This window comes from Prionailurus viverrinus, chromosome C2 (assembly GCF_022837055.1).
Source record: "Prionailurus viverrinus isolate Anna chromosome C2, UM_Priviv_1.0, whole genome shotgun sequence".
In the NCBI taxonomy this organism is placed as follows: Eukaryota; Metazoa; Chordata; class Mammalia; order Carnivora; family Felidae; genus Prionailurus; species Prionailurus viverrinus.
In genome coordinates, this window is record NC_062569.1 from 112,167,924 (window position 1) to 112,187,018 (window position 19,095).

Here is a 19,095-nt window from a genome sequence, read left to right on the forward strand (position 1 = left end):
GTCTCTCTCTGTCCCAAAAATAAATAAACGTTGAAAAAAAAAAATTAAAAAAAAAAAAAAAAAGAAAAGAAAAAAACTCATTTCAGATGGGCTTTTTAAGTTTATTATAGAATGTATTATAAATCCCCTTTTTCATCTCTTCAGAGAGGAAGAAATCCTAATCCTTCCAAAGAAAACCTAATTCTTTTGTCAGAACTGATTTTGAGGGAGTTAGATGGAAGAATGGTTCAATACTCCAGGGTGGCAAGGGGCAAAATTGGTGACTGTATATGAGAAAACCAGAACTAGAGGATGGCTGGGGAAGGAGAGGCAATGAACATAAAAGTTATAATAATATTAGCTATGTTTTTGAGCACTTACTTTATGCCACCCCCATGAACATACTTCAAATACATTATATCATTAATCTTATATCTACTTACTAAGTTTTACTTAATGTTAAACTCAAATGATATCTCCCCATCCTATATTTATAAAATTGATTATTTTACTGAAATTCAAGACTGTTAGATTCCAACTTAAAATCTTTAAATTATTCTTTGATTACTTTTAGGAGCTGACCTCCAATACATTAGCTAACAAATCTTTCTACTTTGTTTTACAAGGCAGAGATCTAACTATACTGTCACTTTTCTCCATCTTGTCCTCCAAATACCAAGGCTTCCTTTTTAGCTGAAAGAAAAGAAATTCTCTGTTATTTAGGATGAGATCTTGGACTGGATCCCTTACTTTCTGCTTTTTGGACTAGGGACACAAGCTGAGAGGCATTCATGAAGTCAGATAGCCACTGGCAAGGTGAATATGCTGAGATGAAGCCCAAAGGAAAAAACCTATCAGATGTTGGTCAATCACTTCAATGAAGGCAGTGGGCAAGATCATCATAAGCACTCATTAGTTTTAATCAATCTGCTTATTTACATCTACCAAGACTGATATAAGTACAAAGCAGCTTGAAAATTATATGCTTCACAGATGAATCTGCTATAACCAAGAGCAGCAAACAACCTCACTAATAGCTATCAGCAGAGTATGACCTCACGGGTCCTACAGAACTTGAGATCTCAATTAGGTTGTGTCCCCAGGTCTAGAAATGGGCCACCCACATAACCCCTCTGAAGCAAATGACCAACCCCCACATTCCACAAGTTCTCCAAAAGAGGAGATTTCACAATATTCTCCAGTAACCAACTGCAGGATTTCACAGACCTACATTTCTTAATATCTAATCTGGATCTTTCCTGCTGAACTTTAAACTCATTTCCCCTTTTCCATTCTCAAAGGAGGTGGGAAACATCTGGAGAATATTTTTCTTAAAATGATAGTTCACATACTTGAGGTCTACAATTAGCTCCTTTTGTCTCTCTAAATAGAAGCATGTCAGCTGTGAAATAGTTTATCAAATACTTGAGAGGACCCCCCCCAAAAAAAATACTTGAAAAGACCCTTAAAAGAGAAAGTTCCAAAGTGGAATCCTGTTTTTGCTTTGTTTTGATTTCTCCCCATAACATGAACACATCATTGTTCTCAGAGCATAGAGCACCTAAATTCTAGTTCTGACCTAAGCAGGTCTCCTATCCTGCCAAGGCAACAGTTTTCTCATTGGCAGAATGAGGACATTGACTAGGTGACTCAAAGGTCCTCTCCAGTTCTAAAATTCTATGGTAGCTGTGAACATGAATAACATACCCACACTTCATAGATACATCATTTCATGAATGTACATGTTCAAGCCTTTTGGATGTCATCAAGTTAAATTAATCTCACATCTTCCTTCTTACGGCTAGAGATGGAACAGGAAGAGTTTGAATGGCTCCTCCCTCCCCCTAAGTATTCCTCTGATGAAATAAGCTGCACCTGACCAGAAACAAAAGGAAGAACCTAAATAATAAAACAAAGTTTAGGGACAAAAAAATTGCCATTTATAATTTTTAAAATCATATTGAAAGATTAAATAAAAATTGAAGCTTTCTTAGAGAAATCTTTAAGAAGTGTCTACAAATGATTAAAAGAAAACTTCTCATAATAGGTAAGCTCAAAAATTCCCTCAGAGTCATTTAGCAAGTATTGATGTATACTTCCTGGCAGGGAAATGACAAATGAATACAGAGTATGGCTCTCAGGAAGGAGAAGTGAGTAGTGAATAGGTGTGACATAGTCATGTTTTTTTAGAAAGAATAATGTTCATTTTGTAAGAAAAATTAAAGATCCAAAATTTAAAGGCAGTTCTATAGTAAAGTATGCTTTGATGTGAGCATCCCAAGAGTAAGGTCCTCCCAGTTCTATGGGTCTGGTGAAGTGTAGAAAGGTCAATTATTTCCTGGTGTGTCCAGAGAAGGACTGGAAAGTCCTCTGGAGAGCATCTTTCTCCTTCTCTTCACTAATACAATTTATGTAAGTTACACAATGTGAACTATAGCTGTTCACATTGCAAGGGAGACCTTTGCAAGGGAGAATGTGTGGAGAAGTTTCATTTAACATAATCCAATGAACTGGTTGTTGTAAAATCACTTATTTAGAGCAAATAGCCATAATCTGTTCTGTAAAATACAAATTTCATGGAACATTTGCTTACTGTAAACACTTTTATCTCACCCTGAACTCTTATTCAGACAAATAGGATTACAAGTGAATTTCAACCAACAGAATTCAGCAGTATCCTTGTCACACAGACAGTTAAAACTCACTAGTTGTGTTTGAAGTAGTCCTTTGTAAGTAACAAATGAATAAAGTGATAAAATTATACTCATTCCCAAAATATCTAAGGTCACAGAGAATAAAAAGTTTAAACCAAATTAGGTAAAAAGACAAGAGCACGTAACCATGTTCCCTGAATGGCCTTCATCTAGGTCCTGAAGTTTAAGAAGTCAGGGTTCTAGGGCAACCTCTAGATGTGGGAGGGAGAGACAGAGAGGAGAAGATAGCTTGCTTACAGACTCCAACTTTCTGAGGAAGTCTGTCATATTAGAAGCTCTTGCCTTTTCTCCTTTTCTGCAATTCTGATCTTTTAGACGCTTCATTATCGGTCAGCATCTTACTCAAGAAAGATTGAGAGATCAGGTGAAACTCAAATGAGTTAGTGGTTGTTCTTACAATTAAAAGTTCTGGTGAAATTTTTGAAAATTGAGAAGATTGAAATATAAAGAACACTGTGCTCAGTTCCTAGCCAGCATGGGCATTTCCTGGAAGCAGGAGAGAGAGCCCTTAACCACTATAGATGTTTCTCCCAATACTTTCCTAGGATGGTGGCAAGGAAGGACTGAAAAGCATGGGAAGATCTTTTTTTTTTCTGCCCCACTCTGGTTGGCACTTAGTACTTCTCTATCAGTATATCCAGAAGATGAAGTGAGCAAGCCAACTTCCCTTGTTAGCATTTTCTTTTTATTAGCAGGCTATTACAGCAATAGATTGTTCATTTTGCTATTTTTATAAGAAACTGTGAAACAAACAAAATTCCTTGAACCAAGGAACACATCCAAGCCTTTCCCATATTTCATTAATACTAAAATATTTATTAATTAAATTACTGTATGGTACATATATGTCTTTGCGGGTTTAAAGATGACAGGTACAGGGCATGAGGCCCCAAATTGTTGACCTTTTTTTCACTTTTGATCTGGTTATTTTTGGGGTTCAATTGTCGAAGTTTTATTTAACTAAAATTACTCTGAGCCACATAACCTTGAATGACTTAATATTAAAAGTCAAGCCCTAGAATTTCTATCCCACATGGTCAAAACATTAAATCAAATCAACAGCACTTGGAAATAAAAATAATTAATCAGTTTCTTCCAAAATTGCCCCTCCAGCCCCCACTCCAAGCTAATCTCTAGTCAAAACAGTAACCCTACTGGAGTTGTGCTTTTTAGCCCTGGAAATTTCCGAATTATAAAAGAACTAAAAAAAAATCTCGACAATTTCTTGGTCAGTAAATGTGAATTTGTTCTTTCTCTGTTACACATTTCAAGAGTAGCAGAGATAATTCCACAAGACTGTTCCCAAAAGTGAATTTAAATTAAAAAAAAAATTTTAGTTCTCAAGCTGGGGCTCAGCCTAAAACACCAAGTTGTGATAAATTGTCAGCCACAGAGAGGGCCGTCTCTGAAATCCACCACTTTTCTACCACAGCTCCATCTAAGTAATTAGCCTACGTGGTAACATCCTGCCCTTTGAACACAGGCAAAGCACTGAAAGCAACCAAACCACAGCTATCTTGGTATTGAAAGTTCCATTTTTTCTAAGGGTGGAATTTATTTTGAAGGAGAGAGAGATGGATGTGCTGTCTGGGAGGAAAAATCATAAGGTTTTCACAGTTAATTCACTAAACATTTTTCAGAGAAAATGGCAGTGGAGAGAGGAAAGGACAAAGAATTATGTAATCAACGCCAGTTCCTGAAGATACATCTGGTAAGGAGGCTTAGAGTGGGTAAGAGACTTTTCTTTTTATGACCAAAATTCACTACAAGGCACAAGAATTCACAGAAACATGGAAATTCACTGATAAACATGTTTCACAAATGTTCTTTTGAGGGCCTAGAGTGTGAATAGGAAACTGAATGGGAGATGAGAGGCTTGGGGTGTAGTCACTTCTCCCACACGATACCCTTGTGTGTGGCCTCCTCTTCAGGGCCTCCTCTTCCTAAACTATAAAATGAGGAAGATGAATCAGAAGGAGTGGGGGAAGCCCAAGTACTTGGAGAAGCAGGGAGATAGGGGAGTGAGGGAGTTGGCTGGGCAGAGTTCATGGTGAACTAGGGAGCACTGCTCCATCCAGCTTTTGAACTACTCTTTGTGTACCTAGTTTGGGCAGGTCTTCAAATTTTTCAGGAGAAGCCACACATTGGGAAAAAACCTCTTTGTTTAAAAATTTGGGCCCAAATCTTTCTTTTCTTTCTTTTTTTATTTTTGAATTTATTTTTAATTTAATTTAATTTAATTTAATTTTAGTTTAGTTTAGAGAGAGAGCATACAGAAGAGAAGGAGAGGGGCAGAGGGAGAGAGAGAATCTCAAGCAGGCTCCACTCAGCTTGGAGCCTGACATGGGACTTGATCCCAGGAACCATGAGATCATGACCTGAGCTGAAATCAAGAATCAAGAGTCAGGCACTCAACTGACTGAGCCACCCAGGCACCCCTCAATTCTTTTTTTTCTTTTAAACACTGACTGGTAGGGGGAAAAAAATCACTCTGTGGGCAGGATCCAGCCTTTAGGCTGCTGGGTACTTTTATACGGGATGGTCTCAATATCTCTCTTGCTCTAAAAGGCTGTATGGGGGTGTCCCTTGCTTTTATTTGCTTAAATTTCTAAGTCCTGGCATTGTTTCTCTACTCAATATTTGTTGCTTAGTTTAATTAATAAATTCAACAATCTTTTTTAAAAATATTATTTTTTTAATGTTTCTTTATGTACTTGGGGAGACAGAGAAGGAGAGAGAGAGAATTCCAAGCAGGGCTTGATCCAACAACCATAAAATCATGACCTGAGCTGAAATCAAGAGTCAGACGTTTAACCAACTATGCCAGCCAGGCACCCTAAATTCAACATACATTGAAATTGTAAGCTACTGTGTCAGAAGCTGGAAATATATAAACATAAGTGAAAGTAAAACAAGGATCTATCCTCAAGAAGTTTCTACTCTATCGTTGAAAATTAAGTCTTGATCTAGTATAAGTGTCCCACTAAAGACAAAACAGACCTTAACCTAGATGGGGTGATTGGATGGGTAGTGTTGGTCAGACACAGGATCCTTGAGGGACACTGTCTAGAGCTAAGGGTTGAAGAATAAATGGGAATTGTCCAGCAGAGGAAGGAGACAAGTGGAGGCCATTTTGTGCCCCTTCCTCAAAATTATCTAAAAATACACATTGGCTACTGAAACAGTTAAAGAGCAGCTGTCAGGGGAAATGCTTGAGAAGCAACTCTGAGCTAATCTGTCTGAATTAAATCCCGATTCTATTACTTCCTAGCACTGTGATGTTAGGGAAATTTACTTAAATACTCTGTGCATCTATTTCCTCACACTAAATTGGGGAGGTTGATAACATTACCTGTTTCCTGAGGTTGTTAAGGACATTAAGGGAAGGACTAACATAAAATGCTTAGGAGAGTGCCTAGGTCTATAAGCACTTTGTATGTGTTAGATATTACTTAATGGAGAAGGAGGAGGAAAAGTAGTAATAGCAGAGGGCGTCATGAGCACATATCCCACAACACTGCTTTACTGCTGTCCCGTTTTTGAAGAATTTGAAAGGTGATGATTTTTGTCCTCATTCTTCTCCAGACTTATTATGAAAATCAGTTGAGATTCTGAAGACACTTAAAGTAAAGACAGTTCCTCATAAGTGGGTAACAAGTATTGTGTCTGCGTTCCCACCTGTTAGTACAGCCTGCCCACCCCCATATGAGGGCACTAGTTCAAATGTTTGATGCCTTCCCACTTCCTTTCTTTCAGTGAACTGACTACTGAGCAGCTCAAAAGGCTTTAGCTTTGAAATTCAGAGAGCCTAAGACATTTCTTGCAGGTTGGCCTTGTGGAAGTGGCTTCAGGACCAAGCTATATTTTATTGCTGAAGGAAGTAAAATTTGCAAGTGTAATTGTTATGGACTTTTAGGTCAGAAAATTGGCAGCTTACGATCATTTTTCTATTTTTTTTAATGTTTATTTATTTTTGAGAGAGAGAGAGAGAGAGAGATAGAGCATGAGCAGGAGAGGGGCAGACACAGAATCCAAAGCAGGCTCCAGGCCCCGAGCTGTCAGCACAGAGCCCCACACGGGGCTCGAACTCACAAGCCGTGAGATCATGACCTGGGCTGAGGTCAGACGCTTAACCAACTAAGCCACCCAGGTGCCCTTTATGATCACTTTTTTAGAAGCTTTTCCATGGTATTTTTGGAGACTCAAATGATGATAATAACAATACTGCTATAGTTAACACTTATTTAGTGTTTACCATATTCCAAGACTTGTGTCTGAAAGATTTGAGCACCCAGCCCCTCACCGGAGACCCAGTTAGCCACAGACCTTAGCTTAATTCAAAACTACATTGAATTTTGTATCTAAAAGACTACAGATTCAGTTTAACATACACTTCATTTGTTGTAAGTGCAAAGGTAACCTCAAACCAAAATACCAAATAAATCCCAAACCATGTTTAGCAGCAAGAACTTACTGAAATAGAAAATATTAATTTCCCAGATAATGCAGCAAATCTCTAATGTATTTTATTTTGAACAATGAATTTTGGTCATAAATTCTGGGAGCTGGTTATGAGGAAGAAAGCTCCATATAAAAGCTCTCTCAAGGGTCCGGAGAACTCCAATCAGACTTATCTCTGCAAATTCTTTCTGCACCCAGTTCATAACTGTGTACAAAGTAGGCTTTATAAATGCTTGTCAAATGAATATATGAATGGTACCATATTTCCATCCTGTCCCTCCCCTCTTTTCTTTTAAAAAAAAATTTTTTTTGATGTTTTTATTTATTTTTGAGACAGAGAGAGACAGAGCATGAACGGGGGAGGGGCAGAGAGAGAGGGAGACACAGAATCGGAAACAGGCTCCAGGCTCTGAGCCATCAGCCCAGAGCCTGACGCGGGGCTCGAACTCACGGACTGCGAGATCGTGACCTGAGCTGAAGTTGGACGCTCAACCGACTGAGCCACCCAGGCACCCCCCTCCCCTCTTTTCTAATGCAATTAGATCTTGGGTGATGGGAAGGTTGAGAGAAAAACATCACGGTTTCCAAACACCAAATCAATGTGACTCTCCTCTCTGCCTACTATTTTCGTTCTCACGCTCCTGATTGTGTGTTCTGGTGTCCACTGCCAGCTCACAAGAATAGAGAATAGTACATAATAGCCATTCTTCTTTGGAAATTAATAAAGAATGCTCTTCTTGATTTAAAAACCCCACAACCTAGTCAAGAACAAGGAAGGGTTGGTTGAAGGTAAAATAACCTTGAGATTGGTGATAATTTTCACTCATTGCAAGATGTTTGTCAGCCTCTCTGCTGCTACTCGGAAGGTCTTAGATTTGGCTTGAGCTGAACGGCTACATTGTGGAAGTGTTTTCTAAATCCCCAGTCTTAACATTGAGGACCATAGACCTCAAGCAAAAATCCATCCATGAAAGCAATCTCTGAGAATCCATTTCCTTGTTTGTAAAACTGAGAGTGTTGGACTAAATGATCATTAATATTACTTTTCAGTCTAAAAACTCACTCTCCTGGTGCGTATCCAACCTAGTCCTTTCTTGCTCTGTCCTAATCATATGAGATACTGGAAAGAGGCAGACAGGTTCTGAAGTCAAGTATAACATGAAATTGGATGGGCAGGGACAGGGGGAGAGATGGGCATTGTACTATTTCACGTTCATGTGAACTCTTCATTAACACTTTGTGAAGTTCGACGGTTCCTTTCCCTGTGACTGCCTGTTTTGTGGGCCACATCCTTGCCATGAGTTTCTGTCTCCTGGCTGTGGAAGCCAGCCAAGGACACATTATTGACCACCTGCTCACTTTCTTACACAAGACGACTCCCCAGACTTATTTTCTTTGCTTTCTCCTCCTGCTGGTTTATGGCTTTCCCTTATGTAGCAATAAAACTCTTGGAGAGTCCTCTTAGGGATGAATTAATGCCACTTAAGTATATTTCCGTTAGCTGCCCTTTGATGGTTCTGTTTAAAAATAAAGGGGGAGTTGGGCAGCTTGGTTCTTATTGAAATTTTCCTTCCCTTTGCTTTAAAGTTACCATTCCTCAGAAACTCTTAGTTACGCTCCAAGAGAGCTTTGCTAACAATAAAAAAATGTCTGGGAAATGTTGTCTGAAGACAAACTACCATCTTTCAGTATTTTTCCCCCATTGGAAAGGTATTTACATTATAAAGAGGCTCTGCCCAGCCTGTGTGAGCTTTCCTCGTATTCCTTTAAATCTTTAAATTTATAAATAATAAATAAAAAATGTGTCTGAATTCCAGAAGAGCAGAACATGATCTTGTTCTCCACCCTAATAGCAAACAGATTAAGGATCGGGTGTCATGATCCCATTTCAACTTTGTGTAGTCTACAATTTATTTTTAATTTCACCACATTTTATATTTTATTAATTCATCTGAATCTTATATTTAATCTGTGTCTGCTCTGAGCAGAACATCCTAAGAGGTTCAGTTTTCTCTTCTCACAGTCCTAGCCCTGAGAGCTGGAAAATATGAGTGTCTGTCCTGAGCTTGACACTTGCCTTTGTGTGGCCTTGGATAAGCCACTCAACTTCTCCAGGCTTCAGGCTTCTCTGCTGTAAGAGCAATAGAATCTGGATATTGAGGGAAAAAAAAAATTCCCAGAGACTGGGGGGGTGGGGGGAGCAGTGTTCGGCTACTGTCATGGAGTTTACCACTAGAATGAGCTATTTTCATTTGTTCTCTCTTTTGTTTGCTTAAAAGGTGAAGCTAACCAGATGACACTCAGTGAGAATTGGGGTAGTGTCACTGTGACCCATTCTACTGATTCCACTGAGCTCCTTATCACAAACCACTTCAGTTTTCTTTTCTTTTTTTTAAATATATTTTTAATGTTTATTTATTTTTTGAGAGAGAGATAGATAGAGTGTGAGCAGGGGAGGGGCAGACAGAGGGAGACACAGATTCTGAAGCAGGCTCCAGGCTCTGAGCTGTCAGCACAGAGCCCAACACGGGGCTCGAACTCACAAACCCAGAGATCATGACCTGAGCCAAAGTCGGACGCTTAACCCACTGAGCCACCCAGGCGCCCCTTCAGTTTTCTTATTCATCCCATTCACAAACAATTTTTGAACCCCCATGCTAGCAACTATGAAGGATTCAAGATGCTAATTCTGCCTCAATTGCAATCCAAGGCAAAGACAAATGTGTGAAAAAGAGACACATTGGTCCTGCTTCCTTTCTTAATCTGGCTTTGTTTCCCCTTTTCTTTCATATCTGTTCCTTGTTCTTTCCCAACTCTATCCATAACTCCCTTGCTCTCTTCCACGTTTTTGAATCTCACTTTGAGTTTACAACCTCTTCAGCCCATTTTGAACCTGAGCCCAAATAAAAGCTAATGCCCTCAAAGGCCACAGTGGGGCACATGGGTCAAATCATCTTCCTTCCTCTCTTGATTCAAGGGCAGACTTCTTATAAGCAAAGAAGAAATGTCAATGTAGCATCATTAGGGTGGCATTAAAAAGCACCCATCCTTACCTAGAACCAAAATATCTCCTTCACAGTTCTGCTAAGTGCCTGAACTTCCTGTTAAAGTTTCTGAATCTGGGAAATTTAATACATTCCAATGTTTGTTTATTTGTTTTTTGTTTCGATTTTTGTTTTTTGTTTTTTTGACAAATGAGTGATTGATAATGGAGAACAGGGTCCAAGGACCTAGGATTCAGGGATTTTAGGGGAATGCAGCCGGGGGAAGTCTAGGTGGTCTGAGTGGGTTGGCCTAGCTGGGAATGGGTAGACAGTAACATGGAGATGCAAGGTAACAGGTATCTTAGGGAAGTCAGAGGCATAGGAGGAAGCAGGAAGCCTCACCTGCTTCCATGCCATCACCTGTCACCAGGCTAGTAGCTCCTAAAGAGAATGGCTGATCCTGATGGTATGATTGATTTGTGCCTACCACATTACCACTGAGAGGCAAGAGTTTATGCATTCAAGAGGGACCCCCTGCAGGTTGGACTCTCAGGAAAGGAGTTCACCTCCAGAAAAGCTCCATGGAAACTGGCTGCAGCCTAGCTCTGTGTTTGTGCTTAAGATGACAAACATAATCATCTCCAAAGCTTGGACCCTCTCTCCCAGATAGGAGAAGGGCTGGCACTCTCTTCAGCCATGATGGATGAGTGGCCTGGAGAGGGATGGAGCCAATGTTCTGCCATATCATACTTGTCCTTTATCTTAGCCTCTGATTATGCCAGGGGAAGGGCTGGTGCTTCCTTCATCATACAGTTTAAATGCCCCAAGACCAAGTGGAAAGCTCCTTCTCCTGGAGTCTGACTTCCAGGCCTGCTATTTATTTGTGCATGGTGCTAGCCTGGAATGTGCTAAGCACAACAGGGAACCCCGTAACTGCTATTGCTTCTCTCTCTATAAATTTTCCCTGATAAACACTGCTTGACCATTGCCTTTGCACAACAACCTCCAGATCCTAACCCAGTGCTCTACTGGGAGATTGGAGTTCTAAGATATAAAGAATGAAGAGAAATACTCTCACCAATTAATTGATTAATTCATTGATCCACTCACTCAACATTGTTCAGTACTAGCAAATGCCAGGTGCTACAGATACAACAATGAGTGGAAAATGAGGTCCCTGTCCTGGAATGACTTACAGGCTAGAAGGGTTGGCTAGCTGAGGAACTGACTGCTCAGACTCCTTTCCATCTCTGAGAAATTAGTCACAGGGAAACATTCAACTCCTGTTCATGTGTGTTAGGCTGACCGACTCACTTGCATGACAATTGCCAGCATTTTTACAATCTCAATCTGGCTTCCCTCCATCTTCCAGCATGTGATTAAGGCCTTTTCTGCACTCTAGTCCTTGATGTGTATCCACAAAAAACAAACTTATTTTAATATCAGTCTCAACAAGACTTGCAAAGAATGCAAATAGAAGACATCGGATAGCAAACATAAATAACTTTTGAATTATCTCTGTGAGCATCTGGTGTTATACAGAAGCACATTAAAACATGAATTATACACAAGAAGTCTGAGGCAGGCAAGGAAGGACTAAACCTACATATTATTTAGCATATAATGACACTCTGGATTTTTTTAGAAGAACCATACTAGATTCATACTGCTGAACTTTACGCATTCTATCTTCAAAATCAAATTATGACATAACTTGTGAAGAAAATTCCACCACCTATTTATCTTCCAGTCTATCATTTCCTTTCCCATCTACCTGTAGTTATCAATGTGGGCATAGTGATAGAGAGACACAAAGGTTGGCTACTTGCTTGGTTCTGAGCTCCGAATGCATATGGAAATGGGTATTTCTAGCATCTATTAAAGGATCTTTTGGATTAAACACATAAAATATGGTTATGTGTTACAATTTATAGAAGGCTTTTCCTTCAAGGAGCTCAAGTTCCTTCAAAGTTACTCTATAGATCCTCAAAAAAAGATCTTTTGTGAATAGTAATTATAATAGCCTGGATTTTCATTTATTTTGTGTCCTGTCATGTTCATGAAACATTTAGGTATAGACGACAATGAGAGCAGAAGCATCATGCAAAGTGCAGCAGAATCTTGTTAAAGGAGGATTTGACTCACTCTTGGCTACCACTGTCCTTAACATCTGGAATAGCTTGCTCACTGGGACATGGAAACCAGGTATTATCCTTTGCCCCTGCCACTGGCTAATTGAAGGGGGTTAATTGAAGTCATGTTATTATTAATTCATTGAACACATATTCCATGGGGGCTTAGAATGTTTTAAGCACTGTTTGACCCTATTAATAAAAACAATATTAAGAGTAATAAACTTTGAATAAGTGTACACAAGTACCAGACACTGTATTAAGTGCTTTACCAAAATTATGTCATTTAATACAACCCAACAACTATTATATTCATTTTACAGGCAAGGAAATGAGGACCCAAAGAGTTTAAATAACTTGCTTGAGATTGTCACACAGCTAGTAGGTAGCATATCAGTATTCAAATCTGATGGCCTAGCTTCAGTGTCTTCACTCTTTAGGATTACTCTGGATTAAAGCTAGGAGAAGAATCCATGCCATCAATGCTTAAGGAAGGCAGTTCAACTAAGTTAAAAGTATCCCCAAATCACTGTTACCCCAACTGTAAACTCTATCAGAGAAGGGGGCTGGCCTGTCTTGTTCACCATGGTGTTTCCACGGGTGCTGGCACAAAGTACGTACTCAGTAAAAATTTGGAGAATGAATAATTGAATGCATGACTCCGTGGATGGTAATCCATGTTCCGAGTACAATTGTTTTGTGGGTGTGTGTGCCTGCATGTACCCACCTCTAGAGGGAAGTCCTTCTTTTCTGTTCTCTCTTCTGTTGTCACTTCTGCTATCAGGTAGCACAAGGCAGTTCATCGACCACTTTTATTTCTGCATTCCTGAGGGCTTAGCACAACATTTAGCACATAGTCATTGGTGAACACATGTTGTTGAGTGCATGGATAAGTTTGTAGGCAATGTTGATGAATCTCTTTAAAAAACAGGTTATGCCCTGTTGACATATAATCCAACACAATGCCAACATCATGAACACTGGTCTCTAGCAAAGCTGTAGTCTCACCAGCCTTCCAAAGTCCCTGCTGACTCATTTTCCTTTTCCAGAAGGCGCAAGAATGTAGGGCAGGCTGCCAACAAGGCGGATAGCAGAAAGTGTGCCCGTACCAACAACAAGAAGCCTTGTTAATCTGGTTTCCCCTGTAAAATGATGGCAGTCTATGGCACGGGTTAGCCTCCCACTTCTAATGTTCTGTAAAGTGCTGGGAGAATATTATAAGGACTGACACTGATTAAATGCCTGTCATGTACTAGGTAGTACGTTAGGTGCTAGACATACAGCATCTTATTTAATTGTTACAATATTGCTGTAAAGAGTTATTGCCCTCTTTTTTTTTAAGTGGATAAGAAACCAAAGACTCAGAAGATTGATTTACTTGCCTAACTTTACATAGCTGATATTGGCAGAACTAGGATTTCAACTTCTTTCTGACTCCAAATCCTGTGTTCTTTATGCCATAGACACCATAAAGCAACCAAATGATGGAATACCCTCCAGTACGATTCATTTGGGTTAATAAAACCCTCTTCTGAAATGCAAATACTCTCTGACAGAGTTATCCTTCTAAGTCATCCACATGTTAGTGTTAATAGTTTTGGTAAGATTAGGGGCGCCTGGGTGGCTCAGTCAGTTAAGTGCAGGTCATTATCTCAGGGTTCATGAGATTGAGCCCCCAGCTAGGCTTTGTGCTGACAGTGCAGAACCTGCTTTGGATTCTCTCTCTCCCTCCCTCTGCCCCTCACCCCCTTACTCTCTCTCCCTACCTCTCTCTCAAAATAAACTTAAAAAAATAATAATTTTGATAAGATTAAATTATTTATTCTCTCTTTTTAAAAATTTTTAACTTAAAATTTTCTTCTTTATTTTTGAAGGAGAGAGAGAGTGTGTGATCAGGAGATGGGCAGAGAGAGAGGGAGACGCAGAATCCGAAGCAGGCTCCAGGCTCTGAACTGTCAGCACAGAGCCCGACTGGGGCTTGAAATCACCAGCCGTGAGATTATGACCTGAGCTGAAGCTGGACGCTTAACTGACTGAGCCACCCAGGCGCCCCCAAGATTTTTAACTTTTATTTAAATCCAAGTTAGTTAATATATAGTGTAATAATGATTTCAGGAGTAGAATTTAGTGATTCATCACTTACATATAACACCCAGTGCTCATCCCAACAAGTGTCCTCCTTAATGCCCTCACCCATTTATGAGCCCATCCCCCCACCCAACACCCCTCCAGCAACCCTCCGTTTGTTCACTGTATGTAAGAGTCTCTTTATGGTTTGTCTTCTTCTCTGTTTTTATCTTATTTTTGCTTCCCTTCCCCTATGTTCATCTGTTTTGTTTCTTAAATTCCACATACACCTGAAATGATATATTTATCTTTCTCTGAATGACTTATTTTGCTTAGCGTAATACACTCTAGTTTCATCCATGTTGTTTCAAATGGCAAGATTTCATTCTTTTTGATGGCCAAGTAATACACACACACACACACACACACACACATATATACACACACACACACACATACATGTGTGTGTATATATATATATATATATATATCTTCTTTATCCATTCATCAGTTCATGGACATTTGGGCTCTTTCCATAATTTGGCTATTGTTGACAGTGCTGCTATATTCTCTAAAAGAAGTTATTATCCCATGAGGAAACTATGGGTAGGAACGGATGGCTGGGAAGATTGAAAGTTTCTGAAGGTGTGGCCCTTCAGGGGGAACACCTATGGGCAGTAAGAGGTTCTAGGCAATGAGAAAGGTAAGGACAGTGGTCTGGAGACTGCACCAGGCTAGGTCTACACTAACATTTCGTGTCAGATATTCAGAAGGCAGTTTACTGGGAAATCTGACTGGCAGGCTGACTGGCGGGATGGTGTGAGGCGCATCTTGGTAGGGAACAGGGCAGTTACCTGTACCAAATCTGCCTTTCATGGTCTGTGTGACCCTGGGCAAGTTAATTTCTCTCTCTGCGTATTACACTTGGGTGTTGTGAGGAGTACATGAAATTTTTCTCTGTACAGTGCTCCAAGCATTGTCTGGTAGCTAGTGATCTGTAAATGTCAGCCCTTGGTGAGCGACTGCCCATACCAGCAGAAGGTCCCCCTCTGCCATCAGCAGATTACAAGCACTGAGTCTCATATGGTCACTTAGGAACATGTAGAATCAGACCAGGTGTTTTGGTGCTTGACTGTGGGGACAGTTACACACACAAAAAAGAAAGTCTCTTTTGAAGTTCAGCTTTTGTAGTTTGGGTTTGTGAGGTCCCCATATCCAGGACTGAAGGACTTTTTGGGTGAAAGAAACTTCAAGTTCCTTGCAAAAGCAACTTTAAGTTGCTCTTACAACTCAATTAATTTACCTTAATGTCACCAATCATTTTTTTAGTTTGAAACAAGTAAGATTTTAAACTATTTGCAATAGCTTATCTCATTTGAAATGAGATTGGTTATGTGCCCATCTCAACCAAATTTTCATCATGTGCTAATGAGTTTCACAGCATTTTACAGTTTATGACAATCTCCTTACATCACATTCAAAAGAAGAATGTGGCAATATTCTTTTCACAGGTCCTGGAATTTAAATCATTTTTGTAGTGTTGGTTTCTCATGCTTACTGATTCTGAGAAATGTATCTTATGATTACCATTAGTATTATCTTTACTTTTCACTCCTTTATTTTGGGACATTTCCTTTGTCTTTTGAAAGATCATGTACTCTATTACTTTGCACATCATGATTTAAGGCCCAGTGGCTGAATGCATTATGTGTTGATTTGCTTTGTGATGATCAACTGAAATGGCAATGATGGGCTGCAATACAGTTGGGTTGTAGCAAAATGTTCATCCTAATGAAATGTGACCTTATAAAAGGAACACTCCTAATCCTCTCCAGGGTTGAGCCAGGTCATCATGGGTCAATGGGAGGTATTTGAGGTCCGTCTTTCTTTCCTTCTCTTTCTCTTTCTCTCTCTCTCTCTCTCTCTCTCTCTCTCTCTTTCTTTCCCTTTTCTTCCCTTTCAAAAAAACATGTTGGGTCTACCAACTGTTACCAAGAGAATTATTAAAAATCTTGTCAGCTCACAGTTATTGCTATTCCTAAAGAAAAGATAAATGTATGTATTTTTAAATCTGGACATATGAAGGTTTAAAAAATATTGTTGTAGAGTTCTCCTGGCTACTTTTCCTTAGCTCTTTTCCAAGTTTTGGGCTGGAGAAACTTGAAAATGTCTCTGTGCCAAAGTCAAATATTAAATGAAAACCTTGTGTCTGAACAACTCCAGGATTAATAAACTGTGGCAAAATAGGTAAGTTCCCAAATCATCAGAGAAAAACATCTCCGAAAGGAATGAGGTTGTATCTTAAGTGTCACATTCTGAGCTATGGGATAAAACTCCCAGGAAAAAGATGGACAGTGGATTGTTTTAGGCTTGGAGGATGCAGCATCTCTTTAAGGGCTTCGTGGTACTACAGTTATTGTTAAGCTAGTGCACACACACACACACACACACACACACGCAAATATTTGAAAGAGCCAAAGCAGTTAATGTTTGCATAAACATGCAATGTAGTGCTATAAGAGGGTTTTCCTCTCCTAGAGGACATCATCTTTAACCATCAGTAGCACTGGCTTCCAAAAGTTGAATCCAATTATTATGGTGAGTATTAATTTTAATAGCAACACATTTTCCCTTGAGATTCATTATCTTTCTCAAGAAAAACACTAGAGAAAAATGAAATACTGTTGAAGGATTATACAATGAACTGGGAATATAAAAAGTTTAATTTTCATTTCTAGGTTAATTCTAGTGATCCTTTGCTTCCTAGCCTTGAATTCACGCACTGGTTGAGCTGTTTGAGTTTCAGTTTTTCCTTATTAAATGACTTGCATTAATTGGGGAACATGTGCTGACAAGCAGCCTGCGAAGTAGAGACAGTCTGTGGGCTGGGAAGCCCGGGCTATCCGAATTTGGATCCTGGCTCTGCCATTTATGAGGTGTGTAACCTTTGGAACCTCAATTTCCTAGCTTAGAAAATGAGACTAATCATCTTTATCAGGATATTATTTGATAACAAATGATTGATAGTTAACTGAAAACTAGCAGAAACTCAATAAAGGGTAGCTATTATAATAAACATTATATAGCTACATTCTTGCTATTACTATAATTCCAGGAACCAATAGGATATTAATATATTTTTTTACCAACCAATTCTGGTACCTTAGACATATTCATAAACAAAACCATCCTTAAAAGAAATAATCTGATCTGGATTTCCTGAACTAGCATCTGATATATAAATGCTTGCATTGAATGATGTTTGGAACACTCTCCTGAAAGAAACATTTGATCTTGATGCTTTTGAGTAGGCTTCAGAAGAGAAATCTGTTGTGTTGGAGAAGAGAAAGGTATTGAGGATATCTATTAGAAATAAAATGAAATGTTAATAATTTAGGAAAAACTATAATAGGCCAGTGAGACTACATGGAGAAATATACAAAGAAATAGGAGGAAGCTATGAAATGTTAACATTCTTAGAGTGGAATCCAAGAACATAGATATGACCAAAAGGATTTAAAGTATCAACTGTATATTACTCTGGTTACCTTGTCAGCAGGAACCCCCTGACTAATGCTAATGATATTATTTAATAAAGAAACCCACATGCCAGTGAAGTAAACGACAACTAGATATAGTACAGTAAGTGCTCCAAGCTTCATCTTGAATAATGGCCTCGGAAGGAGTTTAGGAAGAATTTGTACAGCAAAGGTTAAAATTAAGAGGGAAGGAATTTGGGCTCCAAAAAGGATTTAAACTGGTGTGTATGCTTTGGAACATCTTGGATATTACTGCCCTGCTATAATTCCCTCTGGCTTCATTGCGGAGAATGTCAACAAAATAGTACATGCTTGTGGATTCCCATTGCATTGTTTGTCCCCCTAGCTACCTTTTGCTAAATGGGATGCTGGTCTGGCAATAGTGGTGTGTTTGTTGGTGTGTGTTTGAGCACTTGTAGCTGACTGAAGCTAAGATTGACGTCCCTGCTCCTTGTATTCTCATAAAGGTGCAGCCTGCTCACAGGAGAGAGGAGGATAATGAGCCAGGTGCTTCTGTGAGCCATAGTTTCATGGCATAATTTATTACATTGCCTACACTTGGTGTAAGGCAGCAGGAATTAGATTCTGTTATTCCTGGTTGAATTCTATTCATTGTTATTAATAATAACTATTCTCTAATAACCATAAAGAGAAAATGTCATTAACTGCTTTATCAATCCCTTTAAAATACAACTATTTTACCTGTTAAAAGATATATTTGTGTTTAAATTATGGAATGACTTGGTATAACAGCTAGCATTCATGGAGGACTTACCACATGCCAGGGAGTACTGAAAGCACATTATATTGATTAATTCATTTAATCACCTTGTGTTGATTGAGTTACTTAATCTTCAGAAAAATCCCCCTGAAAAGGAGGCTGTTATCATAATTATTCCTATTTACCTATGAGGAAACTGAGGCACAGTGGGTTTAAATAACATGTCAACAGTCCCATAGCCAGCAAGTAGCAAGAATGGAATTTGAATTCAGGGAGGTTGCCTCCAGGGTCTAGGCACTTAACTACTACACCATATCACCTCTTTGAATCAGAATTTTGAATATAGAATAGATTCTGGCATATATATACACTTTCCATATTCATTCTCACCTGCAATGACTGAATTCAGAATTTTTATACAGTTGTTGTTCTGCTCTTTATATATTCATTGGCCTGCCAGATTAAAATTCAGGGTTATTGAAGAATAGAATAAAACCT

At 39.1% G+C, this 19,095-nt stretch overlaps 1 protein-coding gene across 3 annotated transcripts in view; it reads right to left on the minus strand.

Annotated features, from left to right (window-relative positions):
* The window catches only part of COL8A1 (collagen type VIII alpha 1 chain), a 153,163-nt gene that overhangs the window by 14,997 nt on the left and 119,071 nt on the right, over positions 1-19,095 (minus strand). Inside the window, exon 1 of one of the 3 annotated variants that reach the window (XM_047874540.1) lies at positions 12,998-13,064. The exons of the other annotated variants lie outside the window; for them this stretch is intronic. The gene's annotated coding sequence lies outside the window, so the exon portion shown is untranslated. Of the gene's footprint in view, positions 1-12,997; positions 13,065-19,095 lie in introns of those variants that run through there. 3 annotated transcript variants of the gene reach the window in all.